The sequence below is a fragment of the Chenopodium quinoa genome, unplaced genomic scaffold, assembly GCF_001683475.1.
Source record: "Chenopodium quinoa cultivar QQ74 unplaced genomic scaffold, ASM168347v1, whole genome shotgun sequence".
Lineage (NCBI taxonomy): Eukaryota > Viridiplantae > Streptophyta > Magnoliopsida > Caryophyllales > Amaranthaceae > Chenopodium > Chenopodium quinoa.
Genome location: NW_018743850.1, coordinates 1,847,596 through 1,863,339, shown reverse-complemented (window position 1 = coordinate 1,863,339; position 15,744 = coordinate 1,847,596). Strand labels below are relative to the sequence as shown.

The window sequence follows — 15,744 nt, the reverse complement described above, 5'->3', positions numbered from 1 at the left end:
TTACAGTTCACCCAGACAAGCCTTATTTGACAATACAATGAGTTCTCTGATTATAATCACACCAAATAACATTATATTACCATGTTAAGTATCTAGATTGTTTCACCGGATAGCGCTACTTAACCCCTATTCTTCTGGAGAGGGTTTATGACTTTTCCTGATTATGTTGGGCATTGTCGTATATTCAAAGACCTTTTACATGAGAGATACTGCTACTGCGATCTCCTTCCTACCAAATATCAGTCCCAACTAATCTGGGGAACAAGTTATAGGCATATACGAGACAAGTCCCTCACGCCCTTAACCCAAAGAAGAGTTGTGAGCTTATGTGTGATAAAAAAGCAGCAAATAGTATTTCGAAGAATCCACTGCAGCATGATCGGACGAAGCATGTTGAAATTGACACACTTGATAAAGGACAATTTAGAGGCCAAGATTATCAGTCTTTCATTTGTGCGTTCGAGTGAACAAATAGCCGATATTTTGACCAAAGCAGTTGGAGTGCGGGTGTTCGAGGATGTTTTGTGCAAGTTAGGTGTCGAAAATCCTACAATCCAACTTGAGGGGGAGGGTAGGAAACTAGATAAATAATTCTCCAAGATTCTATCCTGAAATCTAGGAAGATAGTTAGCAGTAAATCTATCTATAATCAGCAAAATTGTAATATAAATATAGGTAATCAGTTGTAAAGAATTATACAAGAAAGCAATACAAAAACCAGAATTTAAACTCTTCTTTTCTAGCTAAAACACTTTAAAAATTTGGCGACATTTGTGGGAATTGGGACAAAGAGTCCCCTAATAAAAAACAACGGTTACTCCATTCAATTTCATGATGAAGGTCATAGGCTTCCAGAGGATAAGATTCGAGATGCAGAAACTAATCAGGAGACAATTGCAACAATCTCTAAAGACTATATAACAACAAATCCTAGAACTCAATGGTAAATCTACCCTTGAAACCTCTGGCCACAACTCCATAAGAAAATTATTCATGGATTCCACTCAAGTCTACAAAGAAAATTCCAATTAACTATGCTTTAACCGCTTTGGAAACGATGAAGAAATTGGACGAGCATTGGTTAGAGCTTAGAGTTGCTCTTATAGTTCTCTAAGCATATTGAAATAGTCAAGACTCAAGACCTATTCTTCCATTACACCTGGGTACTAGGTGCACAAATTAACGATTGTCGTTGCATTAGACCATCCATTATTATGGGAGGATTCTCCCTCCATTTTTATCACTTAAGGACCATCCTTACTCTTGCGGGAAAAATGTTAAGGATCCTCCCTTCTTCCTTGAGGATTCCTCAAAATCATCTATGGGTGGAGAGTTTAGATACTCCTTTCGTACCCCTTTATTTGTCCTATTAGAATATTTCACTTGAAAAGTGATAAACTAAAATACGGAGTATGATTTTTTGTTTGTATATACTCCCTCCGTCCCTTCATTTTTGCCCCATTGTAAAAATATGGGTCAAACTTTTAAAACTTTGACCATGAATTCTCATTGATCTATAAGTGATAATATATTCATGTGGGATCTTGTTAGAATTGTCTCACTGTATAGTTTATTAATATTAATTTTTTATAATTTTTACATGTATAGAAATGGAGATATATGCATTTAAAGACGTGTTTTGGAGACCGTGAAAAGTCAAATGGGGCAAAAAATAAGGGACAAAGGGAGTATAAGTTAAAACATATCTATGTGAAATCTTGTTAGATTCGTGTCGAAGTATAATTTTTTAATATGTAAATATTATAATTTTTTATAATACGTATTTATAGATATTATAACTATATATGTCCTTTAAAAACTGTGAAAAAATAAATGTGATAAATAAAAAGAAATGGAGGGAGCGCTATCTTAGCTCTGGTGCCAAACCATTATTGTTTATTATTTTTTTTTGTCAAACCTAACTTAAAATATGCGGTGTAATTAGGGGTGAAACAAATTCGGGTTAAAACCGAACCGAACCGAAAACCGAACCGAATAAGAAATATGGTTCGGTTTTTTTTTTGAAGTGGTTCGGTTCGGTTTTTTTAAAAAAAAATATTTCGGTTTTCGGTTTGGTTTCGGTTTGAGGAAATGGAAAACCGAAAAAAAACCGAAAACCGAAAATTAGGCCCAGTATATAAGGAAAAAAAAAAACCCTAACCCTCATCCTCATTCTCTGATTCTCTCTCCTGACTTCCTCAGTTCGCCTCTTCCTCCCTCATTGCGAATTTCTCAGTCTCTCACCCTCACCTTCTCAGTTTCTCAATCATCTCTTTTGTGTTTCTCAGAATTCTCACTCTCCAATTCTCCATCGTTCACCGGCACAGCGCACTCGTTCAGGCGTTCACTGTGACACCGTCCACCGTCCAAAGGTATGCTTTTAAGTTTTGATTATGCTTGATGTTCATATTTTTTTAGGGTTTTAATTATGATTAGTGTTAAATGTTAATTACGAAAATCTGCAAATTACATGTACAAATTTGTTAAACATTCTGATTAGGGTTTTAATCTATGCTTGATGTTCATATTGCGATGTTGTTTCTGAATTTTCTATTCTGTACAAATTAGTAAAACATTCTGAATTTTCTGGTATTTTGATGCTTCGGGGTTTTGGTCTATTCAAGGGTATTTTGGGTTTTGGTCTAGTAAAACATTCTGATTAGGGTTTTGGTCTAGTAAAACATTCTGAATTTTCTGGTATTTTGAAGCTCTATTCGATTGGACTCTGTTGAAGATTGTTTCAGATTATTAGTTAGTTATTAATTCAAGGGTTCGCATGATTAATAGCATTATCATTGTCTTGATAAGTGTTTATTAGATTGTTGATCTTTGTTATTATTGTTAATTTTGATTTTACTTGTTTTGGGTACAGTTAGTCAGTTAGTGCTTAATTTGATTGTTTTTGGGTGGTGGGGTGGAATCTTAGGGGGCTAATTATTATTGCTAAATTGTTATTGTCTTTGGTTTAGTTAGCCAGTTACTACTGATTTTGTTTATTAGGGGTATAATTATTATTCCCTTTAAAAGATCCAATATTCTTAATTTATGAGTTTGCATGTATTCTTACAGATTGTTATTCAACCACGAATTATTGAATGACAACCAACGTGGGTGGTGTTCCTGACCAGCCTCAATCCGAACATGAGACTGACCAAGTCTCTCAAAATCTGAAAAAAGAACAGGGAGCAAAAAGGAAGAGGATGAAAGAACGCTCTGAAGTTTGGGAGCACTTTGATAAAGAAGACTTACCTTCTGGAATGCAGGCAATTTGCAAGTATTGTGGGATGAGCTACAAGTGTGGGGCAAAGAAAAACGGCACTAGTGTGTTATGGGCTCATATTTCGCGATGTCGTAAGTATCCCTTTAACACCCCTAAAGATTCAAAACAAAGTTTGCTTTCATTTAAAAGTGCTAAAGAACCAAGTGGTGGTACTAGTGGGTTGACATACCACAAATTTGATGCTGGTAGTATTAGAAAAGCTTTGTCATTTATGGTGATTGTTGATGAACTTCCATTTAAGTTTGTTGAAGGTATAGGTTTTAGACATTTTTGTGGTGTAATAGAGCCTAGATTTAATGTTCCTTCTCGAATTACAGTAGCCAAAGATTGTTTTGAAACATATTTAACTGAAAAACGAAAGCTGAAAAATGTGTTAAAAAGGTGTAATTCAAGAGTTTCTTTAACCACTGATACATGGACCTCTATACAACAAATCAATTACATGTGCTTGACTGTCCACTTTATTGATAATAATTGGAAATTACACAAAAGAATTCTGAATTTTTGTCCTATTTCTAGTCATAAGGGTGATGATATTGGCAAAGAAATTGAAAAGTGTTTGCTTGATTGGGGGCTTGAAAATGTCATGTGCATAACAGTTGATAATGCTAGCTCAAATGATACTGCAATTGGGTATATGAGAAGGAAAATAAATGGGTGGAAAACTGGGGTTCTTAAGGGTCGTTTCCTTCACATGCGTTGTGTTGCACACATTGTCAATTTGGTTGTTTCTGATGGGTTGAAAACTGTTAATGAGTCGGTTCAACGTGTTAGGCATGCTGTTAGGTTTATCAAACAATCTCCTGCTAGGTTGCAAAGGTTTAAAAAATGTGTCTTAGATGAAAAAATCAACACAAAAAAGGGATTGTGCCTTGATGTGCCTACTAGGTGGAACTCCACCTATTTGATGTTGAATGCTGCTATTGAGCTTCAAGATGCTTTTGAGAGGTATTCTGGGGAAGACCCTCACTATGTAGTTGATTTGAATGAGAGGGATGGTAAGGGTAGCCCAGATTCTGATGATTGGAATAATGTAAGAAGACTTTCTGAATTTCTACAAGCCTTTTATGATCTGACCTTGCATGTCTCTGGCTCTTTATATGTCAGTTTGAATTTGTTTTTTCATGAATTGGTGAGTGTTGCTGTACTTATGAAAGATTTGGTTTCAAGTGATGATGTGGATATGTGTCTTATGGCTTGTAGAATGAAAGAAAAATATGAAAAGTATTGGGGTGATCCAGAAAAAATAAACCTCCTGATTTTTATTGCCGTTGTCCTTGATCCTCGTTATAAGCTTGATTATGTTGAGTGGATGATAACTGAAATTTATGACCCTATTGTTGCATCAAAGTTAGTTGATAATGTGAAGGTAGCTTTGAATGCTTTGTATGAGGAGTATCGTGTTTCTTCTAGTAATGATGTGAATAGGGAGGAAGTGTCTTCAAGTAAGGATGGCAAAACTCCATTGAGTCCCAAACATAAAAAGATTGAAGTCTTAAAGAGTAAGTATAAGAAACACAAGTGTGAGAGAGATGGAGATGCAAAAATAGAGTTAGACAAATATTTGGAGGAGGATACAGCGGAGGATATTGATGAATTTGACATTTTGAGCTGGTGGAAGTTCAATTGTTCAAGGTTTCCTACTGTGGGGAGAATTGCCCGTGATGTTCTTGCTGTCCCTGTTTCGACAGTAGCTTCTGAGAGTGCATTCAGCACTGGGGGCAGGGTTCTAGATCAGTTTAGGAGCTCATTAACTCCTCGAGTTGTAGAAGGTCTTGTTTGTGCTCAAAATTGGTTACGTGCTTCACCATTTCCAAGTATTGAAGAATGTTTAGAGGAAGTTGAGCTTCTTGAAGAGGGTAATATATAAGAACATCTAATCATAAGTTACTTATTTTCATTATGTGTATATATTTTTAACTTGGTTATTTTTGTTATGAATTATGATAGACTTGAAGAATATGGCAGTTGGTGATGCTGATATTGATGAAGTGCTTGAAATAATAGACTGATGTGGCTCTTTGCTCATTGCTGACTTGCTGTTGCCACTTGCCAGACTTGCTACTGCCTTGCTCTATCACTGCTTTTGCTGCTGACCTGCTGTTATGATGCTGCTGCTGCCCTGCTGCTTGTTGCTACTTGGTCTATGCTGCTTGTTGCTACTTTTTTTACTGCCTTTTAGAACTTGGTCTATGCTGCTTGTTGCTACTGCTGTTAAACAATTGTTAAAGTTGTAATGTTGAACAATTTTTTTTTTTTTTTGGATGAAGTGTTGAACTTTTAAAACTTTGAATTATAACTTTGAAGTTTTAGAACTTGTTAATGTTGTTTAAATCTCATTAAGCATTTATGCTACTACATATGTTGATGAATATAATATTTATATGATTTAAGCCCACAAAAATTGCAGATTAAAGCCCAAATAAACAAGGCCCAAAAAAATTCGGTTTGGTTCGGTTTTTTCTTTTGAAACCGAAATTTATATGGTTTGGTTTGGTTTGGTTTCAAAAGTAAAGTGGTGCGGTTTGGTTTCCAAAAACCAAAAACCGAATTAGGGTGGTTCGGTTTCGGTTTGGCCTATAAACCAAACCGAAAACCGAACTTTCACCCCTAGGTGTAATACACCTTTAAAGTAGGAGAGTGATAAAATGAAAGAGGATTATCTGAGAGCCCTCCCATTAATTGTAGAAAAATATAGAAGAAAATCATGGAGATGGTGGAATATAAAAGTGAGTGAGGTATATATTAAATGAAGGAAATTAAAGGAGAGAGAGTGTGTGGAAATGGAGGAGAATCATCCTACCGTAGTGGATGCTAGGCTTCCTAAATTACTTCCGAAAAAGATGTGAATTTTAGATGAAACATTGAATTCATTACATTGCCTAATTCAAATTTTTTGTTGGGTACAAACTTAGTTATGAGAAATGGAGATAGTTGTGTGGAGATCATATATATGTGCGCATACGATTATACTAGTTATCTAACTTTGGAAAAGAAAAGGTACACTTACATACCAAGCAACTTAAGTAGAGGCTTTCCTATTTTATACCTCATATAAATTATATCAGAGTATTGAAATATCAGATATAAGTATTGTTATACCAAATATAGTTATTGTTATATCAGATATAGAAATACATAAGATATAAAAATACAGAAAAAATGTATATTTGGTATTGACATTATGATCTCAGGTATAGAAATGAAATAACAAAAATGCCTCTTGATATATTTATATTAAGTATAAATTAGGAATTTTTCATTACAAGTACTTCACTAAGTCAATCTAAATTATTCGCTAATTGATTTGTGGTCTAGTTTTCAAAACAATGTTCTTTTATGCTAATGTAACTTGAACTCCTCATTAGATGCATCATGCATTGCACTGATCATTGCACTTGCCTTAATAAACGTGCTAGTGTATACCTTTGACAAATTAGTTATCTCTCAATCATAGAATATTCGAATATTATTATTTTCAGCCCTAAAACCCTTGATCTGCTATGAACCTACCTCATATGAGTGGTATACCTTGTATAGAACATTAGAACACGAACAACATTCTATTTGATGCATGTTACATCACATTTTATTTTTGGTTAAGACTTTTTCTTCAAAACAAAGATTTGATGCATGGTTTGAACATATTCCTTAAAACTACTCGTGTTTTTTTCATTCTTATACAAAGTACATAAAGTTATAAAGTCTCTTCATTCTTATACGAAGTGAATGAGTAGATAAAGAAAATCTCTTCATTCTTATACAACGTAGATGAGGTTTATTTTCTTTTAATTACCCTTGAAATGATAAGAATTACGGGCATATGAGAAGCTAAGGCTGGATGAGGGCTTATTAAAATGCCGATATATTCATATAACTTCTGTTCTATTGTTCTAAACTTCTATTGTAATGTTCAAAATATCAGTATTAGACCTTAGAACACTAGTATTAAACTTTAGAACATCAGTATTAGACCTTAGAATAATAGAATAAATATTTAGAACATACGTGTCAATCTTTAGAACAATAGAATAGATGTTTAGAACAATAGAACAGAAGTTTAGAACATTAGAATAGAAGCAGAAGTTTAGAATATTAGAACAATAGTTTAGAACATTAGAACAAAAGTTTTGAACATTAGAACAATAGTTTAGATTTATTCTATAGTTCTAAAGATCTGTTCTATTGTTCTAAACTTCTGTTCCATTGTTCTAAACTATTGTTCTAATGTTCTAAACTTTTGTTCTATCGTTCTAAAAGATCTAATGGCCTATGATGTTTTAGCTTTTAATGGCAAAAGTGTAATTTATTAGAACTTTTCTGTACTCTAACTGCACAACACCTTTCTCTATATTTTCAAAACTCATGATGTACGTACAGGGCCTTGTTTTTCGTGATATTGGAAACTTTTCATCTTCTGAATATTTATTCTATTGTTCTAAAATTATAGTACAGATTGTTCCAAATATTTATTCTATTGTTCTAAAATTTAGTACTGATGTTCTAAAACTTCTGTTTTATTATTCTAAACTATTGTTCTAATGTACTAAACTTCTTGTATGATGTTCTAAGATTGACACGCATGTTCTAAATATTTATTCTATTGTCATAAGGTCTAATACTAATGTTCTAAAGTTTAATACTAGTGTTCTAAAGATTAACACTTATTGTTCTAAAGATTAACAATAGAACAGATCTTTAAAATAATAGAACGGATCTTTAGAACAATTGAACAGAAGTTTAGAACATTAGAACAAAAGTTTAGAACATTAGAACATTAGAACAATAATTTAGAACAATAGAACAGAAATTTAGAACATTAGAATAATAGAACCGAAGTGGGGAAACGTGTGTCATTTTCTTTTTTGAGGAAGTGTGTCAGTTTGTCTAAAAGTGTATCAGTTTGTCTCAGTGTATTTGAGAGTGTGGGGAAACGTGTGTCAGTTTTTTTTTTATGCAAAAAAAGTTGTGTCAGTTTTGCTATTATTTACGCTTTTACCATTATTTTTTTGTCAAATCTTATCCGTTGGATTTGGGCAATGTATGGTGTTAGATGGGTTCTCATTTGGCATAGAATTCTTATATAAGGGGGGGTTTACACATGAACCCGGCCACACACACACACACACACACACACACACGCGCGCGCGCGCGCGCGCGAATATTAGAGAACAACTGAGTATTAGAGAAAAATAGAGCAAGGTGTGTTCTTGCTAGCTAGTTTATTTTACATAAATTTATTTTGGCCAACATCTTTTTATTTTTCACTTGAAAGGACTTTCTATGTTTTAAGCCTAGTTTGAGTTGAATAAGGATTACTTTCTTAGTTGAGTTAGTTTAAGAGAGTTAAGTTACTGTAGACATGAAGATGTGTCTCCCCGTGTAACGGTCTTATGACGAACCAACCCTTTCAGGTGGACCTAGCTTGGCTCGAGATTGAGTATGCGAAAACCCGAAATGCCTTCAAAACCTAACTCTTAAAAGGCCTAAACATGAACCGAGCACAAAATACTAACCTTGGCCCAAATCACAAACCAAAATCTCAAAAATCAATCATTACGCGTTAAGCAAACCTCAAATTTGCGCAAAATCAGAAATGCTCGGAGTACTAACACTGAGCGTTAAGCACCATAGGCCTGAGCGTTCAACGCCAAGTTTGGGCGCCAGATGCCCAAGCCTAGGGCGTTCCAGCTCTTCAGCGCACCCCTAAAAGCGCTTTGGGTTCCTTGCAACCCCCTCTTCAGTTGACCAAAGGTCTTTGTTGATCATTTTTCAAAGATGGCTCATTTCATTCCATGCAATAAAATCGATGACGCAATACATGTTGCTGAATTACACTCCAAAGAGATTGTTAGGCTTCATGGCATTCCTAATAGTATTGTTTCGGATCTTGACACAAGGTTCCTTAGCCACTTTTGGAAGACATTATGGAAATTCATGGGAACAAAGTTGCTAGTTAGAACTTCTACAAATTGATGGACAAACCGAAGTTACTAATAGAACTCTAGGTAGTACGTGGCTTGGTGAGCAAAACTACAAAGGATTGGGATATTAAGCTTGCTCATGTCGAGTTTGCTTATAATAGAACCTCTTCTGCACGCCACAACTAAGCATTCTCCCTTCAAGATTGCTTATGGGGTCAATCTTTATGTTCCTATCACTTTTGTGGATCTTCCTAAAGGAGACTTGCTTTGCTACGATGCTTTGGAGAGACAAAAGGAATTCAAGGCAAATTATGACAAAGTTCGTGCTTTGATCGAAAAGATGAATGCTAAATACAAGGAGAAATTGAACAAAGGTAGGAAACAATCACTTCTCCAAGAAGGTGATCTTGTGTGGCTTTATTTGGGTAAGGAGAGGTTTCCTAATCAAAGGAAGAACAAGCTCATGCCAAGAGTAGATGTTCCTTTCTAAGTCTTAAGGCGTGTGAATGATAATGCCTATGTTCTTGATTTACCTAGAAAAATACACGATTTTAAAAATATATTTACCTCATTTTGGAGTTCTGTCGACAAAATTACACCTTTTCAAAAAAGTTTCTTGATATCTACATCCATGAATCTAAGGGGTTTCAAAAAAAATCGCTGCAATCAAACTCTTAGCCTAGAAAATATGTCATTTCGAGTTTATTGTAACCTTCGGGATGTCCTCAATTTCATACAAGAACTAATCTATCGCATGTTCGGACCATATCATTTTGTATATCATGATTTTATGTGATAAAAAAGAGCACTCATATAACTATCTACTTGTTTGTTTTGTACATTGAATCTATGCAACCCATATTGCATTTCAACATTAATACTACAATAATATACATATTGACTATGCACTAACAATATAATTATCAATAAGTCATAACCTTATGCACATTAGAAAATAAAATATAAAGTGGCACTATTAGAAAATAAAACTGTACATAATTTCATAATTTTTGCGTGAGCTCGTTTCTTTTAACCTTCATTTTCTTTCAAAAGTTGTACTATTTAGAATTAAAGTTGTCCTATTTGCAAATAAAGTTGTACTTATACAATATGAAGTTACACTATTAGAAAATGAAATTATACATAATTTTACCATTTTCACATGGCCCTTTTTTATCTTCATTCTCTTTCATAAGTTGTATTATTTAGAATAGAAGTTGTACTATTTGCAAATAATAATGTATTTATAGAATATGATATTGCACTATTAGGAAATGAAATTGTATATGGTTTTATTGTTTTGCGTGGACCCGTTTTTTTTTTTACCTTCATTTTCTTTCAAAAGTTACACAATTTAGAACTGAAGTTGTATTATTTATAAATAAAGTTGTATTAATAGACATGAAATTGCAATATTACATTTACATCTATATTCTATACAATAGATCTCCTGCAATATCAGTTATTGCTTATGATCATGCATACTTTATGCATATCATTTATGCCCACTGACAGACCTTCCCTTCCCTTACATTACATATCTACCATGCTCACAAGCCTAAATGATCCTAACGCTAGATAAAAATACTAATTTAGGAGTAATAATGAACAAAACAAGCATAATTTGTGCTATCACATCGTATGACTAAAAGTAGCTGGATTGTTCTTGTAATAATTCAAGCTGTGTCAACAACTTAGCCACCAGAGATCTCAGAGAAGGTTCCTCCTTGTGAGCAAGATCTATTAACACCACTTGAGCTGAACCTCCATACTTTGATCTATATTCTTCAATCCGAAGCACTCTCTCCAATATCCATAGTGCCGTTTCCCTGGCCTTTACACTTCCTACTTTTGACACCCTAATAATAGCCTCCACCCCACCCGAGATTTTAGCTATATAGTTGCTTCCATCTTCCCAAACCTCATCCTGCAAGAGAGTGGCTATCGTAACCAACACTGCTTCATCAGCCTCTCTCTCATCACCTTCCAAAATATGGATCAAAGGAGGAACAGCACCCACTTTTACTAAGCAGAAGTTCCCTTTGATGCTGCAATACCCACTGTGGATTATGCAGAATCCATCTGTAGTTGTTGAAGGAATACAATTGCCCCATCTTGAATTCCTAGGCCTTGAAGAGGAAAGGCAATTTTGTGATAGCTGTGTTAGTGATGTTGCGGCTCTTGATTTAGCTTTGATCGACCCATATGAGAGGAACTTCACTAGAATTGGTATCACTCCCATTTCTGCTGCATAGAGCTGTAGTTTCTTGTCAGAAGGTGCTGTAAACCTGATGAATACACCTGCAACACTTTCTTCTAACCACCTAGTTGTAGAGGTTGAACTTGAAGAGCTCAAGGAATTCAATAATGAGACCAACACTGGCAACAGATTCAACTTTTTGAGTATATCTGTTACCTTTTTATCTGACAGGGGAATGTTGCTCAGCAAACCAACAGCAGCTGCCTGTTCAGCCTCTGACGATGAAGATGAGATGATATACACAATTTTTGGAAGATAAGTCTCTTCTATAGACAAATTGTCCGAGATGGTATATAGAACATTCAAAGCCGCTATTCTAATTTTGGTGTCAGATTCATTGAGGAGAGGAAGCAAAAGCTGCATAGCCCCATTCTGGACCATCTTGCTTCTAAATTTAGAAGCACCCGGCTGAGAAAGCATGTTGTTTAAAGCTAGAAGAATGTTGCACTTAATTTTCGGACTAGACAAATTTATAAGCGAGAGAAGCTGATCTGGTAAATCTCTATGCTTTAGAATTGAGTCTGAGCATGATGTGATTGCAAGAATAGCAGATGCAGGTTCCCTGAGGCTCATAACAGAGGAAGTGACGGAGAAAAGGAGCTGAAGTAGAGGAGGGAGGATACCAGAATAAACGATGTATGATATATTTTTGGTGGATAGGGATAGGTTTTGTAGAGCGTTTAAGGCCGAGAGTTTTGCTTCAAGTTTTCCTGTCTTAAACATGATGACCAGCGGTTGGATTGCACCGTCTTCTCCAAGTGAGGCTCAAGTTTTTTCTGTCAATACCGTCCTTGAAAGTGCAGTTGCCATTAGAATTTTACTCATATCAGAACCTGAAAAGATATATGATCTTCAGTATATAAGAGTGATTTTTTTACATAAATCAAAACAGCACATTCATTATACCAACTCATAACGGCAAGTAAAACAGCATTAGGCCTTGCGATTGATTAGTAACAAGTTCAGCAGAACATGAAACATTCCTCAGTTACATTTTTAGTGAATTACAGTTATGTACCTGGAAGTAAATCTGTTCCAGGAAAAGTAGTTTTCCTATTCTCGTTGTTCAAGTTCAGAGGTGAATATAATTTCTCAGGTCGAAAATAGTTTTCCCAAGGGGAGGAAAGCCACATTACCTTCTCTTTGGAAAACATAGCCGAAATAACTTTATGGAAAACAGATCGTTTAATGTGCAGTATTTGTTTAGTACTTAAGTATGACTGATCAAAAGAACACTTAATCTCTTTGGTACCTAGAAAAAGCTAGTCAAACTGCAGTAATCTAAAGTTGTTTTGGTACTTGCTTGCTTGCAGTAAAGTAGTTTGATTCAGTCCCACATTCCCAACTTTAAATTTCAATCCAAATCCAGAATTTCTTATCAAGGCTTCATTTGAAAGAAAAGTATCTAAACCAAATGATACCTATTTGAACTTTTCACTGAAAATAACATAAAACAGCCATTTTGGCAGCAAAACAAAGGTGTAAAACATGCCTTTTGTTAAAGAAAAGTACTTCACAAGTTGCTTTATTCTACTAGCTTTGCCAAAGTTCATGACAACTCCAAGTTTATAATCGCGATTAACAATTTTTGCATCACTTTCAACAAACTTTTCCTCCAAAAGACTCCCTATTATCCCTGAATTTAAAGATACAAACTGCGATATCCATTACTAGTAACATATCTATAATAGATATGGCAGCCCAATTTACATACTTAACTCTTTAGAGCAAAGAACAAAGAACTAAGAAAAAATATAAAGGAAGAAAAACAGCTAAAGAAGTTAGGATCTAGTACCTTCCTTAAGGTGCTGGATTAAAGGAAGGAAATAACCAGCCTCAGCCATAAGAAGAGCATTTTGAGTATTACATGATAGAGCTGCTAACAACTTCCCTGCATCATTGGATGAAAGTGGATCATTTCCATTCAATATAGCCACCAGCATAATTATGCACCCTTGAATTCTCCCAATTCTTCGTCTAACTGAAGAAAGCGGAGAAAGATCCATAAGCAACCCTACTGCTTCTCTCCGTACCATCTCATCTCGAGCCAATGACTTCACTAATGTTGTTAGTGAATTGATGTCTGCCATTTTCTCCTGCAGAACTTAGTCAGTATAATCCCTAGTTGTGCATAAGTATTCTTAGTCAGTAAAGAGGCTAGTATTCTTCATGTCCAGACAAAAGAGGTTAACATTCTTGAAATTTTGATAAAAAAGATTAACTAAGTACCTTGGCTTGATGATGCTCAAGTGCAATGCTTCTTAGCACCTTGATTATGCCTAATCTATCCATACATTTGCTAGAACCCAACCGATTAAACAAGATTGGGATGAATCCTTCATCACTAATCCACTCACAATCAATGAGTTTATCTCTGATCAAAATCTCTAATCCCAAAAGAGAATTTTTAAACTCATCATCATTCCCATACTTAAGCTGTAATGCAACATCCTCTCTTTCGATTAAGGAAGCACAGATAACAAGGTAAAGCTCATGTTTCCAGCAACAGAGATGTTGTGGGTCTCCACATTATGTATAAATTGGAATAAGAAGACAGCAATGTCGCAACAGCTCTTTTTATCACAACACGAATCGCAAAGAAAAGGTGCAAACTGCTTTACTAGTTTCACTACTATTTACCGGGTGAAACACCAATAGATAATGTAGTGAGGCACCTAGCCTAAGAAAGTTCTGTCCAAGAAATTTAACAACTCGAAGAGGAGAAAAAACTTAAACCATTAAAAGACAACTGTCAAATAAAATTCACCTTACTAATGCTGCAAATTTGCAATACACCCAGTTAATTCTTGAATATACAGGTAGTCAATCCACCTTCATTTCACCCCTATTACCCCATAGTACAGCATAACATAAATGGGACACTTTCATTGATTTATTCCAAATCAATCCACCATCGCATATTTGTTAGTCTTTAATGGTCATAAGAGTGAATAAGATGATAACCAACCCTAATGAATTCAAACAAATTCAAAAAATGGTCAAGTAATGAAATGGCGTGACTAAAGTGAGTACCCACACCAACACCCATGGAAAAGTAACATGAATCAAGTAGTCAACCATACTGGGAATACACAGCACTATGATATATGTTTGAAAGCAAGAATTCCCCAAAAAATAAACAACTATTAAGAATTCAGGAGGATATACCTGGCCAAGAATAACAGCTCTATCTGTATTCTGCAAGCCAGGAGCCAAGTTCCTGCAATCTGGATGTCCATTGTACCACCAAACAAACTCCCTAGCTGAGTATATCCCTTTCAAATCCTAATACAACAAGCCAAAAACAAATATTTGAGCAGAATAGTCAAGGTTAAAGGCATGCAAAAGCTCAACAAAAAACAAATACACTCCAAAAACCAAGCTACCAAACCTACCTCTCCAGGAACACCAAGAGCTCGATCGCTTTCAGCACCATAGGCAAGCACTACCTATCCAACCAAATCAAACGACAAATACTTCAACATCAACTACAAAACACCCAAAATGATGGAGCGGATAAGCTAAAGTTCTCTTCCATACGGCCCAATGTAGCACAAAACTCACCACATGATACAAATCTCGAAGCTCCTTTAGTGACACCGATAAACCAAGATTCACATTTAGAATGAAAGACGGAGACTAAGGGGGCGTTTGGTTTCGAAAATAGTAAAGGAGTGGAAAGGAAACAAATAAGAGGGGGAAAAAGAATCATTTAACTATTACCTTTTCTTTTGTTTGGTTTAACCATGGAAACGGAATTTGTTAAGAGGAGGGTAACCATTACCCTTAGGTAATGGTAATTGTTACCATGCCTTCAAACCAAATATACGGTAACGGTATCGGTTTAATCGAATCCGTTTCCAATCCAAAAAATAGACTAACCAAACGCCCCCTAAGTGATTACTTTTTCGGCAGTGTAGAAGTCGGAAGGTCCATGCCAACGATGCAGACACGAAGAGGATTGGAGGAGAGAGAACCTGGACCTCGGAAATCCATGCTCAATTATAATGTGGTATGATGCCCATATGTTCAATTAGATGGTCCTAACCCAATTTGGTTATTGTCGAATGTTCTAGCCAACTTTTATTTTATTTTAATTTATTGTCGAATGTTCGTAATATTTTAGGAAGAGCACAAGTACAAAAGAAGAACAGAGACTAATAAACTCAAACTTAATAATCAAACTTACTCGTTGTTCTCGACCCTAGTTTAAAATTAATCTTGATGAACATACCACATATAAAGACAATTAATTGAACTATATAGTCAATGCATGACAC

General features: G+C 35.1%; 1 pseudogene; it reads right to left on the bottom strand.

Moving 5' to 3' along the window:
- Positions 1-10,577: 10,577 nt before the first annotated feature.
- Positions 10,578-15,460, bottom strand: LOC110686270 (annotated as a pseudogene).
- Between the last annotated feature and the right edge of the window lie 284 nt (positions 15,461-15,744).